The sequence below is a fragment of the Triturus cristatus genome, chromosome 11, assembly GCF_964204655.1.
Source record: "Triturus cristatus chromosome 11, aTriCri1.1, whole genome shotgun sequence".
In the NCBI taxonomy this organism is placed as follows: Eukaryota; Metazoa; Chordata; class Amphibia; order Caudata; family Salamandridae; genus Triturus; species Triturus cristatus.
The window spans coordinates 331,528,528-331,542,932 of record NC_140594.1 but is presented as its reverse complement, the minus strand read 5'-3'; positions in this window follow the sequence as shown (position 1 = coordinate 331,542,932).

The window sequence follows — 14,405 nt, the reverse complement described above, 5'->3', positions numbered from 1 at the left end:
ATTTAATTTTCCAAAGGGGGCGCGTGAACACCCCTATTCCACTTACTAAAATATAGTGCAGTGAGAAAGTTATAGGCCTTGAAACAAAGAGTCCTGCACTGTGCTGTTGGTACTCCTGCCTCGTCAAATGTTTGATGATGGTCAAATCAAATCCTTCCTATGCCTTTGTGCCCTTAACTTCAGTTATTTAATAAAGGTGGGCCAACCACTGAAGGCAAAAGCCAATGTTAATCCAGATGCCTGGCTCTGACTCCACCCAAGCTTCTCATGAATACTCAAGCCCAAAACCTGCCACACATTTATGTGGTTTCAGTCTGCCACCAACAATGAATCTCAATGTCTTAGAATTAAAGAGAAAGCATTAACTTTGAATGTAAAATGAGAAAGGGAAAGAAATTCTTATCTGGTGGCTGAATTCAAACAGTGTGAAACCAGAAAACGCTTTTGGTGGTGTTAGTGGTTTTAGACAACCTTAGAAAGCTGTAGTTGTAACAGTGGAGAGCAGCCCACAGGCTTAGTCCAGAAGGAGTGTAAAGCAGCTTGTTTTACTAGAACATAATCCTTTAGGTATAGATTAAATGAAAACGAACCATACAGTCTAGTTATAAAAATATGTATTTATTATAAGACACTCACTAACACATACAGATATCTCTATACACACAATACTTTGCATTAGAAACCGGTAATTAGCACAGAACACACAGTGGTCCCCAGAGGAAGACCAAACCATATACTAAAATAGTGGTATGCGAACCACGACTCGAGTCAAGATGATATCCAGAGGACATAGGAGTGCCGGGGACCTCACCCAAGGAGCCACCCAAGGTGAGTATCTAGGAGCCCCACGGAAGTCGCGTGCAGTGTAGGAACACAACCCCGTTCTCTGTAAAAATCAATGTGTGAGTTGTAGTTGCAATTTTAAAGAGAAAGGACCCTTTCCAGTGGACCCTGAAGAAATCCTGTGGAAGACAAGATGTTGGAGAGCCACCCCACCTGTGGATATCCTTAGAACCAGGTTACCTGCACCAGGGAAACTGGGTGCATGGGTGTGAAGTGGCATCAGAAACCTTCGTCAGACTCAATGGGAGACTTTAGGAAGATGCCTCTGCTAGAGAAGGTGAAAGTGTCCGGTGGATCCAAGGTGGTGAGTACCTGCAAGCAGAGGGGACAGAATCTAGGCCAATTGAGGCGCCCAGGGGGCACGGAAGACGACTGCCCACCGATGTCGGGTGTTGCAGTAAAGATGACGATGACCTTGGAGTATAGCTGTGAGGACCAGGCGACGGTGTGGAAGACCAGGAGCCATTCACAAGCTGTCTCGCGTCAGATGTCGAGAGTTGAGGGGTCGGTGTTCGACTGGAGCACCAACAAGCCTTGGCAACTGCAATCAACATGGAAAGCGAAGAAGGTGCAGTGTCGGAACCAGCAAAGTCCAGCAGACTCACCACAAGTAGGGGACTCAGGGCAGGCCTGAGCAATCAGGGGAGCACAAAGACTTCAAAGGTAACCTTCATCTGGGCCCAATGGTATTGGAGTTGCAAGAGGACCTCAAGCAGCTCACCAAAGAAGCAGCCCCACGGTGCAAGCAATGTGGTGTGGTCACAGATTCTGATCACTGGTCCCTGGAGGTGCTTGAGGCAGGGGCTACTTGGATGCCCGTAGATCTTGATGGAAGGGAGCCAACAAGCCTTTGCAATGGCAAGTCAACGTGGTGCACAGGGGTTCGGTTCCTGCGGCCCTGACGAGGGATACTGGCCTCAAACTTGATGAGAGGACAGGGCAGGCCTTGAGGGATATGAAGAACCACCACCTGTGTTGCTGAACCTTTCGGAGCCCGTGGGAGCTCAGAATCAGCTTAGTTGTGGTGCCTGCAAATGCAGGGAAGTGACTCCTTCACTTCAAGTGAGATTCCAATCAATCTATCAATTCCTTCTTTATTCGGATAAAAAGATATCCATAAAAGTACAGAATAAAATACCAGCACGAATATACATTAAAAATCGATACATACATAAATAAATTAATGGTTAAAACAATAAACGCATGACTTAAAGGAGTAAGCACATAAGGACATATACATAATGCAAAAGTCAGCGCTGCAAGTTCATCATAGACTTGTAATTAGTTGGAGCCAATAGCAGAGATGTTCATATAATGAAGCAGCATAATATGATAAGGATCCGATAGTATAACGAATAACAGCAAAGTAATATAAAAACACACATTAGGTAAAAAATTAATAACAATGCGATTTATAAAATATAGCAGCGTAATATAATAAAGTGCAGACAATTTATCAGATAGCAGCAAGATAGTATAAAAACCACAATCCGATATAAGTAACATGGTGCAATAAAATGCATACAATTACGTTATGCAACCCACATGGAGATCAAGAATATCGAAGGGTGCAATCAGAGCTACTTATGCAGTGCTCATAGAGGCGCGGGAGTGAACAGTCATTCTCAGAAAGGTGCTAATGCGAAGGTTTAGATTTTCCCCAGTAAGCTTGACAATATCCCTATAGGCCACCTTAAAATCAGTAATAGCCGAAGCCTTAAAAAAGGGAATCAGCAGCTGTTTGCTATATATTTGGTAGAAGTTACAAAAGAATAAAAAGTGTAACACTGACTGGCCACCACGATTACCAGAGGGACATGGCATTTGCTCAAGATTGGTGTTAAAGCCTAAGGGGAAACAAAGTAGGTATTTTAAAGTGCCAGCCCTAAGGCGAAAGAGGAAGCTTCGTTCCCAGTGGTTAGTCACTTTTAGGAGATAGCTAGCTGGATGTTTGTGGGGGGGCCATCAGCATCCACCATAGTTATATACTGGACAACTGAAGATTTCCAAATTTCTTGCTTATATCTCAAGTCACCATAATATTCATTCAGGGCCACCTGGATAATCTTTTTGTTAATATGTGCCATATGACTTGGGTTTGTGAAGATATGCGACAGATTTACAGTAGTCAGGCTAGCCTTGACAGCCACCAACCATGGTATGTCACTGCCCTTATCACATTTAACTGAAAAAACAGAACAAATAGTCCAGACTGAGACTAACTGCACATTTCACTTTGTGACTCCTAACATGAAAAATAAAACATGAGAGGAGGGCTTTATGAATTTCCTTATTAATCAAGAGAATATTTATTATTTATTTCACATTTCTCTGCAATTGTGCGCTTTAACAATACTTCATTGCGCATTTATCTTATTATACAAAACAACACAATATAATACATTTCACATCAAAACATAATAATCTTGATCCCCTAGATGAAGAATACAAACAACATTCACTCTTCAGACATTCATGGCCAATATACTCTTACATACAAACAATACACATGCACTGAAAAAGAGGTCCTAATGACACCTTTCCTTTTCTGGTAGATTAACTCCCGAGCAACTTATACATCAAAGTACTTTATCTCTTTTTGATACAATAAAGGTACAGGATGACGTTGTTGATAAGAAAATCACAGATAGGTGCAAAAAAGGACCAAACTGGTCGACGCGTTTCGAACCCCTATCTTTTTAGGTTCTCTTCAGGACCAACCAATTTCTGTAACAAAAAAGATAACAAATCCGTTTTAGGTATTTTACCACAACTCAGAATTTTAAAAGAACCGCCAGCAACTAAGAACACCCACCTTCAAAAGGTGCCTCCAAAATGGAGTCTTAACTGTCTGTAATCGATCCGACTTGCCCCAGGGCTGTGGAACACAAATGGAAACCACTTCTATTATCGTTTCTCCTCCGCAGAACAAACGAAACACACATACTGGACAGACAAAAAAGACTGTTGGACACATAGGGTGCTAACAACTACTCAAGTCCAAAATGAATCCAATTATTAACTTACCGAATTCGGGGAAGGCTGCCTTCTTCGCCGGCTAACCATCAAATTTAATTTTTCTTTCTAAGAGCGAAAAGAAACACTTGTCTGTGACCTTTTGAAACTCTCCTAGGACTATAGTGAAAAACTGATGCGTCCCGGGGAAGGGGCTTACCTAGGTGAGTTCGCTTGCTCGTCTCACGTAGGAATCCCGCGCCGGCATCTAAAAACAAAGGGTGGTAGAAGTCGTCGTTAAAACTGCTCCACTCGCCAAAACTAAGTTGCCAAAGCCTTCGTAACACTTCCTGGAAAGGGAGATCGCTTACCGGGTTCCTCCTCCAGCTTCTCGTTAACTGCATCAGTCCATTGGTGATACTCCTAGGCAGTATGGGAGTCAGTGACGGCTAAATGTTCCCGGGTAACGGAAGCCCGATGGCTGCTGGGAGATGTAGTTTTTCTTGCCGATAGTTTAACGAATGGTGGGATATTGAGTCTTTTGGGATGGAATACTAGGAAAACCGCCTTCTCGGTGTCTCTAAGCTTTGTCTGCACGCAATTGCGGAAAACATATTCAAAGGAAGGCACCCTAAACGGAGCCTATTCCAATTGGTGTGATCCAATCAAACTGAAATGACAGCACAAGGTCTTATGCTGTGGTCTTCGCCGTTTAGACCAATGGTCTGAAGATCTCCGCTATTTCATTTAGACCATTAATTGCCGTGTTAAATTTCATGATGAGTAATGCTTCGCGTTGACTTAACTGGCCTTCCAAATCACCCCCGCGGGGGTCTCTCTCAATTTTGGACAGCACTGTCCATTTGAAGTCCTCTTCACTATGTGTCATTGTGACCCAGTGGCTGACTAGTGGGGCATTTTCCACTCGTCGTCTAATCCTCGACTTATGCTGGGTAATGCGTTGCCGCACCTCCTGGGTTGTCTTCCCAATGTAAAGCTTTGGGCAAGGGCAGGTGACTGCATAAACGACATTCCTCGTTTTACAGTTAGTGAACGTATTGTGTCTCCAATAAATATTGTTAAACGTGAAGACATCTCCCTCTGTAGTTTGCTCACAGCATGTGCAGGTTCCACATATGTGATGTCCCACAATTGGTGGCAAATCGAACATACTTCTCAAAGTCGGAGGTTGCTGTTTTGGTAAAGCCGCTCGCACTATGTAGTTGGCTACACTTTTCTCTTTTTTGTATGCAAACAAAGGAGGGGTGGAAGGTCCCTTTGCCCCAGAATTAGCGGTGTTATATATGGGTTTATATGAAAACAATTTCATATACAACAACAACCCTTTTTTTGCAAACATCTCCAGTTACATGCGATATATTGACGATATTTTTTTAATCTGGACAGGCACACAGGGATCACTCAATGAGTTTGTTGGTTGGCTCAATGAAAGGTCAAATGACATTAAGTTCAGCTGTGCATCATCAAACGAATCGATTACATTTTTGGATATTAAAGTGGAGGTATTTGATGGACATCTAGAAACCACACTTTTTAGGAAACCGACGGATAGGAATAAGGCGTTGCATTATACCAGCAACCATCCTCGCAGTCTGAGACAAAATTTACCATATGGCCAGTTCCTGCGGATTCATAGGAACTGCACAAAAAAAGAGGAGTATTTCGTGCATGCGAACAAACTAAGAGATCGTCTTTTGGCGAGGGGATACCCCAAAAGATTACTCAAACACTCCCTCAAGAGAGCTTGGTGGACACCAAGGGAAACATTGTTGGAGCAAAGAACAAAGATAATGGGCAGTAGACCAGTTTGTGTCACAACATTTTGCCCTAATACCCACCAACTCCGAAAACGTATTCTCGCTAACTGGCATTTGATTAAGGACCTTCATGAGGAATTTTCCACCCCTCCTTTGTTTGCATACAAAAAAGAGAAAAGTGTAGCCAACTACATAGTGCGAGCGGCTTTACCAAAACAGCAACCTCCGACTTTGAGAAGTATGTTCGATTTGCCACCAATTGTGGGACATCACAAATGTGGAACCTGCACATGCTGTGAGCAAACTACAGAGGGAGATGTCTTCACGTTTAACAATATTTATTGGAGACACAATACGTTCACTAACTGTAAAACGAGGAATGTCGTTTATGCAGTCACCTGCCCTTGCCCAAAGCTTTACATCGGGAAGACAACCCAGGAGGTGCGGCAACGCATTACCCAGCATAAGTCGAGGATTAGACGACGAGTGGAAAATGCCCCACTAGTCAGCCACTGGGTCACAATGACACATAGTGAAGAGGACTTCAAATGGACAGTGCTGTCCAAAATTGAGAGAGACCCCCGCGGGGGTGATTTGGAAGGCCAGTTAAGTCAACGCGAAGCATTACTCATCATGAAATTTAACACGGCAATTAATGGTCTAAATGAAATAGCGGAGATCTTCAGACCATTGGTCTAAACGGCGAAGACCACAGCATAAGACCTCGTGCTGTCATTTCAGTTTGATTGGATCACACCAATTGGAATAGGCTCCGTTTAGGGTGCCTTCCTTTGAATATGTTTTCCGCAATTGCGTGCAGACAAAGCTTAGAGACACCGAGAAGGCGGTTTTCCTAGTATTCCATCCCAAAAGACTCAATATCCCACCATTCGTTAAACTATCGGCAAGAAAAACTACATCTCCCAGCAGCCATCGGGCTTCCGTGACCCGGGAACATTTAGCCGTCACTGACTCCCATACTGCCTAGGTGTATCACCAATGGACTGATGCAGTTAACGAGAAGCTGGAGGAGGAACCCGGTAAGCGATCTCCCTTTCCAGGAAGTGTTACGAAGGCTTTGGTAACTTAGTTTTGGCGAGTGGAGCAGTTTTAACGACGACTTCTACCGCCCTTTGTTTTTAGATGCCGGCGCGGGATTCCTACGTGAGACGAGCAAGCGAACTCACCTAGGTAAGCCCCTTCCCCGGGACGCATCAGTTTTTCACTATAGTCCTAGGAGAGTTTCAAAAGGTCACAGACAAGTGTTTCCTTTCGCTCTTAGAAAGAAAAATTAAATTTGATGGTTAGCCGGCGAAGAAGGCAGCCTTCCACGAATCCGGTAAGTTAATAATTGGATTCATTTTGGACTTGAGTAGTTGTTAGCACCCTATGTGTCCAACAGTCTTTTTTGTCTGTCCAGTATGTGTGTCTCGTTTGTTCTGTGGAGGAGAAATGATAATAGAAGTGGTTTCCATTTGTGTTCCACAGCCCTGGGACAAGTCGGATCGATTACAGACAGTTAAGACTCCATTGTGGAGGCACCTTTTGAAGGTGGGTGTTCTTAGTTGCTGGCGGTTCTTTTAAAATTCTGAGTTGTGGTAAAATACCTAAAACGGATTTGTTATCTTTTTTGTTACAGAAATTGGTTGGTCCTGAAGAGAACCTAAAAAGATAGGGGTTCGAAACGCGTCGACCAGTTTGGTCCTTTTTTGCACCTATCTGTGATTTTCTTATCAACAACGTCATCCTGTACCTTTATTGTATCAAAAAGAGATAAAGTACTTTGATGTATAAGTTGCTCGGGAGTTAATCTACCAGAAAAGGAAAGGTGTCATTAGGACCTCTTTTTCAGTGCATGTGTATTGTTTGTATGTAAGAGTATATTGGCCATGAATGTCTGAAGAGTGAATGTTGTTTGTATTCTTCATCTAGGGGATCAAGATTATTATGTTTTGATGTGAAATGTATTATATTGTGTTGTTTTGTATAATAAGATAAATGCGCAATGAAGTATTGTTAAAGCGCACAATTGCAGAGAAATGTGAAATAAATAATAAATATTCTCTTGATTAATAAGTAAATTCATAAAGCCCTCCTCTCATGTTTTATTTTTCATGTTAGGAGTCACAAAGTGAAATGTGCAGTTAGTCTCAGTCTGGACTATTTGTTCTGTTTTTTCAGTTAATCGGGCTCAGTCCAACTGAGTTTTCTTGAGCCAGGACCCAGTGTTGGTTATTTGCTTATCACATTTAAGGCAGTCAACTATGATTTCTCTAGTTAACGTAGCTGCTGGATTTTGCTATACTTTTATCCAAAAAATGGCTGGGCGAATCCTGATGTAGTCCTCTATATAGGACAATTTTAACTCATGGTGGCAGACAAAGGATGGGAAACAGATCGGTGCCCCCAAAACTCTCCGGCAGAATCTATTTTCTTCTACCTGAATGCTGTTGCAGTTCACATAGCCCCAAACTTCAGCTCCATATGTTGCAGTAGGTATACACTGGGTTTTATATATTTTCAATTGGGATAACATTACCTCGGTTCTTCTGGGTTGGAGGAGGCACAAGATCGAGTTGGCAGCCTTTAAAAATTTGCTCCGGCTATGTGCCAAATGAGCAGCCCAAGAGCCATTATCTGAGAATACTAAGCCCAAATATGGGAAAGTGCGTGTGCTACATTAACAGAGTGTTTTTTGGGGCCACAAGTCATTACAAATGATTTTTTAAAATTTGTACCAAGGTCCAGCTTGTTCATAAAATGTACAAAGCCCCCAACTAAAATGCGCAATGCATTAGGTGTGCGGCCCATTAGGACCACATCGTCCGCATATAATAAGGCAGGTAGTTTGTTGCCGTTGATCATCGGGACGTCCCTAGTCGGTTTAGACAACTCATTAATAAATAGAATAAAAAGCAGAGGGGCAAGCACACATCCCTGCCTGACCCCTCTGCCAATAACAATGTTCCCTGAGACTGCCCCATCCCTATGTCATGATTCCACGACTAAACAATAAGTGAAAGACAGACCCTTAAAATTCCTATGTGACAAAACTGACGTAGTGTCTGTAAGACTTATGTCTTTTATAATCCCATAAAAAGCCCACCCCTATCCCGTGTATCCTGCACTCCAAGGAATGTAATCTAGTGTAATAAGTGTCATTATGTGATTAGTTGTTTAGTCACGTATGCCGTATTAGTTTATCATGTTATGAGTAATCTTTTGTTAATTATTGTATAAGTAATGCGGTAACATGGTGCGGTAACATGGTACATTCCAAATGTTTGCAAAACTATTGTGAGACTGGTAAAACTGTTTTGAGACTTGTTTCACTTTGAAACCCAGGCAGCGGTATCTGTTTATTTAACTTTTCGTAAAGCAAAAAACTAAGGAAAAAGCCTCGCACATCGCACAACAAAAGACCTCGCGCTGAACGCGCAATGAAGGAATGAGCCTCAGTAAGTTAACACGTCGCCTTGCGTATGAACGCGAGCGACGTCAGTCATTGTCTGGGTGCGGTTCGGGTGTGGCAGGTGTATAAAAGCCACACCCGAGCTTCTAGAAGGCGCTTAGCCTTCAGAGTGCGGTCATGTCAACATCACAGCGGCTTACCTGAATTTGTCCATTCTTCCAGGAACTTCGACGTTAGCAGGATCCATGATCTTCTGAAGAGGAACAGAGAAAGCTAAGTTAATTTTACTTCTTTTATTCAAAAAGGCGCCCTCCGCAAGAAAGTTGAAGACTGGCTACACAAATAAGAAGAACAATTTTGGGAAATACTTTTGACTTTTCAAAAGGAACTTTGGCAAAAGAACAATTGCATGTTATTATTATAATTGCTGAACTAAATATTTTGTAACGTATTTTAGAAGAATATTTTCTATCTCTTGGTGCATATTTATCATTTACTAAGGAACCACAAATCGAGTGATGGAGTACACAGACGTAGAAGCAGAATATAATAAGTAAGTGAACAAGACAAGAGTGTAGAGTAAAAAATGTACAAGAAGTGAAACAACTTTTGAATATTAGAATTAAAAAACTAATAAATATTTTTTCTTCATAAACACAGAAAAATACTTGAACAATTCTCTGCATGATTGCAAGTACACTCATCTGGACCTCACTTCTGACAAGAACCTCCATCACACGACGACAACCAGGACGCTAGGGCCATTCCTGTAGATTCGCAGGTAGGACATTTACACAATCCACTTCTCAGACTTAAGATAGGGAGAGTAGAGCTAAAAAAGTCTTCCACAGTGCAACACGCTCAAAATATTTCTTGTTGCCTCGCAGGTCGACAACAGGAATTCAGCAGCGTCCGAAACCGGCCCTCCTCCCTAAGTTTCTATTCTATGGCCATAGTTTTTTAGATACCATTCTCTGGTTACACTTTAGGGGTTGTGGGAGGTTGGACCATAGTGTCTCTGCAAAACCCACCAAGCACCTAACAGGTAAGAGAACAAACATCTTGCAGGTAAGAGTCACTTGGTAACCTGACACCCTACTAATCCTCAACTTTGCCCCCAGGTCCCTATGTAAATAAGCCCAAAAATGCACTAAGGCCTCGTCCAGCCCATATTTTAAAAGACATAACCATAGGCGCCATCTGTTTACAAAATCAAAGGCTGAGGTGAGGTCCATGGAAGATAGGTAGATGGGAGACTGCCGAGCTATCGTGTATTTACCAATGATCAAATTTAAATTCCATCAGGTATCTTGCCCACAGGCCTTGGAAGGTTTCCTGTATGGAGCACAGGTACGGATGATGCAGCAGACAAGCAGGGCAAAGAGATCAGCGGCACCAGGAGTCTTCCCAGTTGCAGCCTTGATGTCCAGAGTGAAGTCCAGTGAAGTCCAAAGTGCCCAGACGGTCGAAGTTAAAGTAGTGTCCGAATTGAATCATGTCCCATGACGAATCTATGGACCCACCCTCAGGTACGCCCTTAAGTACCCTAAGGAAATGGTTGGGACGATTCAGGGTTCCCTTCCAGGGGAGGGGTTGGACAGTGGGGAGGATACTCCCTTGTCCTTTGTCCAGTTTCCCACAAGAGCTGGACCAATGGCTCCCTGAGCTGGTTTGAGCTAGACTATGCAAGGAGGGCACCAAGCAGACAGAGTGGCGCTGGCAAGCGCTCCCACCCCGCCCCAAAATACAAAACCCTGTCTGGGAGGTGGTCACACCTCCCTGTGAAAGGATACCTATTGTTCTGCATTCCCCTGCTTGAGCTTGGCTCAGCAGCAGGAGGGCAGAATCGTGTCTCTGCTCGGCAGCAGCCATGTTGTGCTGTCCGGGCCTGGAAGACTGGTACAGGGAGCACTGAGGGCCTAACGGAGGGCCTTTACAATGCTTGGAATCATACCTCCCACACCGCAAACGGTGTGGGAGGTATGATTCCAACAGGTTTGATACCAAACATGACAGGATTCATTATAGCCAGTTTTAAGATGGTCATTGCGTAATGACGTGGTGACTCTCTATATGTTATATGGCTGTCTCACTTACAACCCAGGAGAATGGACTCCGAAGGCTGTAGGGGTGTACTGCTCATGCAGGGGCACCCTCACACTTGGAACTAAACACCTTGCCTTCAGGATTGAAAAGGCCTGCTGTGGGGGTGACTTATAGGTTTTAAGTGCAGTGACCCTAGATATAGGGAACCTATACCTGTCATAATTTCTGCTAGCACCTGCTTACACAGGCTGCAATGGCAGGTCTGTAGTGACAGTTTGAATGGTCTCCCATGGGTGGCAATATAAGTGCTTCAACCCTCTGCGCCCGGCTGTGCCCATCCGGGACCAGGGGCCAGAATCCCTGGCCCTTCCACTAAAGATACTCTGAGATATTCTTCCTCCCAACTTCAGCAACTGCGACCACCCTATAAAGACACATGCGTGCCCTCCATTAGTCTAATAAATGGCCCCGCATCGTGAACTTACTGCCCTTTTCACCCCCGCAGTGTTTCACGACCACATCTTATAACAAAGACCCCTAGAGGTTAGAAAATATTTCTTCTTAACTGCAGGTCCCTCCCGCAACATGCTTCTGAAATAATATATTTTTTCATGATGGAGAATGAACAACCCGATGTTCTGTTTCTAACAGAAACATGGCTCCATAAAGAATCTGACCCTGATTTGGTGCAAGCACTACCCCCTGGCTATTATATTCTGAGGAAGGACAGAGAACTGAGGAAAGGGGGAGGCATTTCCATCATTCTGAAGGTTCATTTGAAGGGGCATATTGAGACAGACATTATTTAAGATTGCAAAAATATGTTCTTCACAATTTCTTTTTCCCCTACCCACTCCTTATCAGGAATCCTTGTCTATCATACCCCTGGCCCCTGTGGGCAATTTACAAAATCTCTTACAGATATAGCTGCTACGCTAGCAAGTACCGTGCCCAACATTATCCTATTATGCGATTTTAACCTGTACTTAGAGGACACTCTTACATTTGATGCCTGGGATCTTACCCAAGACCTATTGGCTATTCAACGAACCCAAAAAGTCACGAGCCTGACTAATGGTAAAGGTCATATTTTGGACCGAGTCTTCTCAAATAATGAACAGCTCTTGGTTGGCAATCCCACCCTGGTGCCATGGTCGGATCATTTTCTGATCCCAATCCAGTGGAACACCCCTCCACAGTACTCTAGCATCCAATCCTTTAAGAGCTTGGATGAAACTTTCACCAGAGGCATGGATCACAGCCCTGACCAATACTAAACCTCAAGGGGACCCCAACCCTAACATAGCGACGGACATTTTCAATCATTGGATCGAATAATCCTTAGTTGTCACCATACCACTTATCAGAAAAGGACTAAGGAGAAAACGGTACCCTGGTACTCACCTAAACTAAGGGAACTTAACCAAATAGCAAAAGATTAGAGAGAGCGTGGAGGAGAGAATACAGTACCTTAAAAACAGAAATATAGAGAGTCTATTGAAATTTACCAATCAGAAATAAAGAGAGCACAAGCACAGTATTTTGATTAAAAAATTAAATCTGCTGTCAATGCTCCTAGGGAAATCTTCCAAATAGCAAAAAACCTCAAACAATGTCCTTCGCCTGAGACACCTCCAAACTCTTCTCAGTTACGCTGTAATGAACTTGCAGTTGTCTTCAATAGGAACATTTTAGATATATACAACACTTTTCCTCAGGCCCTCTGTCCTGATAATACAGCCCTGGAAGCAGATACTTCACTCGGCAGCACTCCACGACTGGAGGAACTTCCAACTATGAATCTGTCCACTCTGTCTCAACTCTGCCCAGATCAAATCTGGTTCCCCTCGCGACCTGGCACCTATTCATATGTTGCGTAAGGTAGAGGAAACCATACTTCCAGTCGCATTAAAAGTGTTCAATTCTTCTATATCCACCAGTCAAGTTCCCTCTTCATGGAAACATGCCATGATAAGAGCAATGTTAAAAAAAAATGAATCCTAACCAGGTATATAGTAACTATCGTCCAGTTTCACTTCTTCCCGTGACTAGCAAAATATTAGTGAAATATGTCAACAGAATTCTCTCTGAGTTCTTAGAACCTCACTCCTGACTACATACTTCTCAGACAGGATTCCGATCACAACATGGGCCGGAGACCGCTCTTTTAGCAGTAGTGGAGGAATCAAGGAAAATCCTCGACCAGGGAGGCGAGGTGGCCATCTTCCTACTTGACCTGAGCTCCTCATTCAACACCGTCAACTACAACATCCTTTTTGATAGACTCAGAATGGTAGGAGTCTCAGGTGAGGTCATGGCCTGGATTAAATCATTTTTACAGGACAGATCGTTTCAGGTATTCGAAGGAATCAATACTTCCAAACGTGTGCCTCTAACATGTGGAATTCCCCAGGGTTCCTCGCTAAGCCCTACCCTGTTTAATGTCTATCTAAAACCTCTTGCCGAGCTAGTCCTGCCATATGGCATCCATATTGTTACTTACGCTGATAATACGCAGCTAGTGGTAGACTTAAAACATCCGATAAACCTACCAGCTCATCTAGAAGTCTGTTTGGAAACGGTGGCCACATGGATGAACAAGTCGTGCTTCAAGCTCAACGGAGACAAGACCGAATTAATGATCTTGGGTAATTACTCCGTCTCCACATCTTGACTGAGCTTGCCCAACTGCCTTGGCCACTGCCGGCCCCTAAAACCAAGTACAAAAGCTTGGTAGTGTGGCTGGATAACTCTCTTAAATCTGGTCACCAAGCAGTGAAGATAGCAGCCTCCTGCTTTGGTTTCATCAGACTGATTAGGAAAATCCTTCTACTTCTCCCAGTACCAGCCCGAAGTGTCATGGTCCAGGTGTTGGATCTCTCCCGTCTGGACTATGGGAATTCACTCTACCTTGGTACCCCCAAATCCACAACAAGGAAACTGCAAGTTGTGCAGAACTGTGCAGCTAGGCTGCTACACAATATTCCCAAAACACATTCTGCCAAGCCTGCTCTTAAAACATTGCGCTGGCTTCCAATAAATGAACGCATAAAGTTTAAATTCTTATGCATAGCTCATAAAACCCTTTGGGGTATTGGTCCTAAAATCAATCAATCCCTCATCACTTTCTATCACCCCTTAAGATGCCTCTGTTCAGCCAAGGTGTTTCTAGCATCTGTACCTAAAATCAAGAGAACCCGCTCCGGAGGCCATATTTTCTCTTATAATGCCTCTAGATTATGGAACACCCTTCCTATTCATCTCCGTTCAACAGCCCATCATCTCTCTTGCCGGAAGCTACTGAAGACCTGGCTTTTCCAGAATTTGGCTTAGTCCCTCTATTCCATCTACTCGCTGTCACTAGCGCTGGG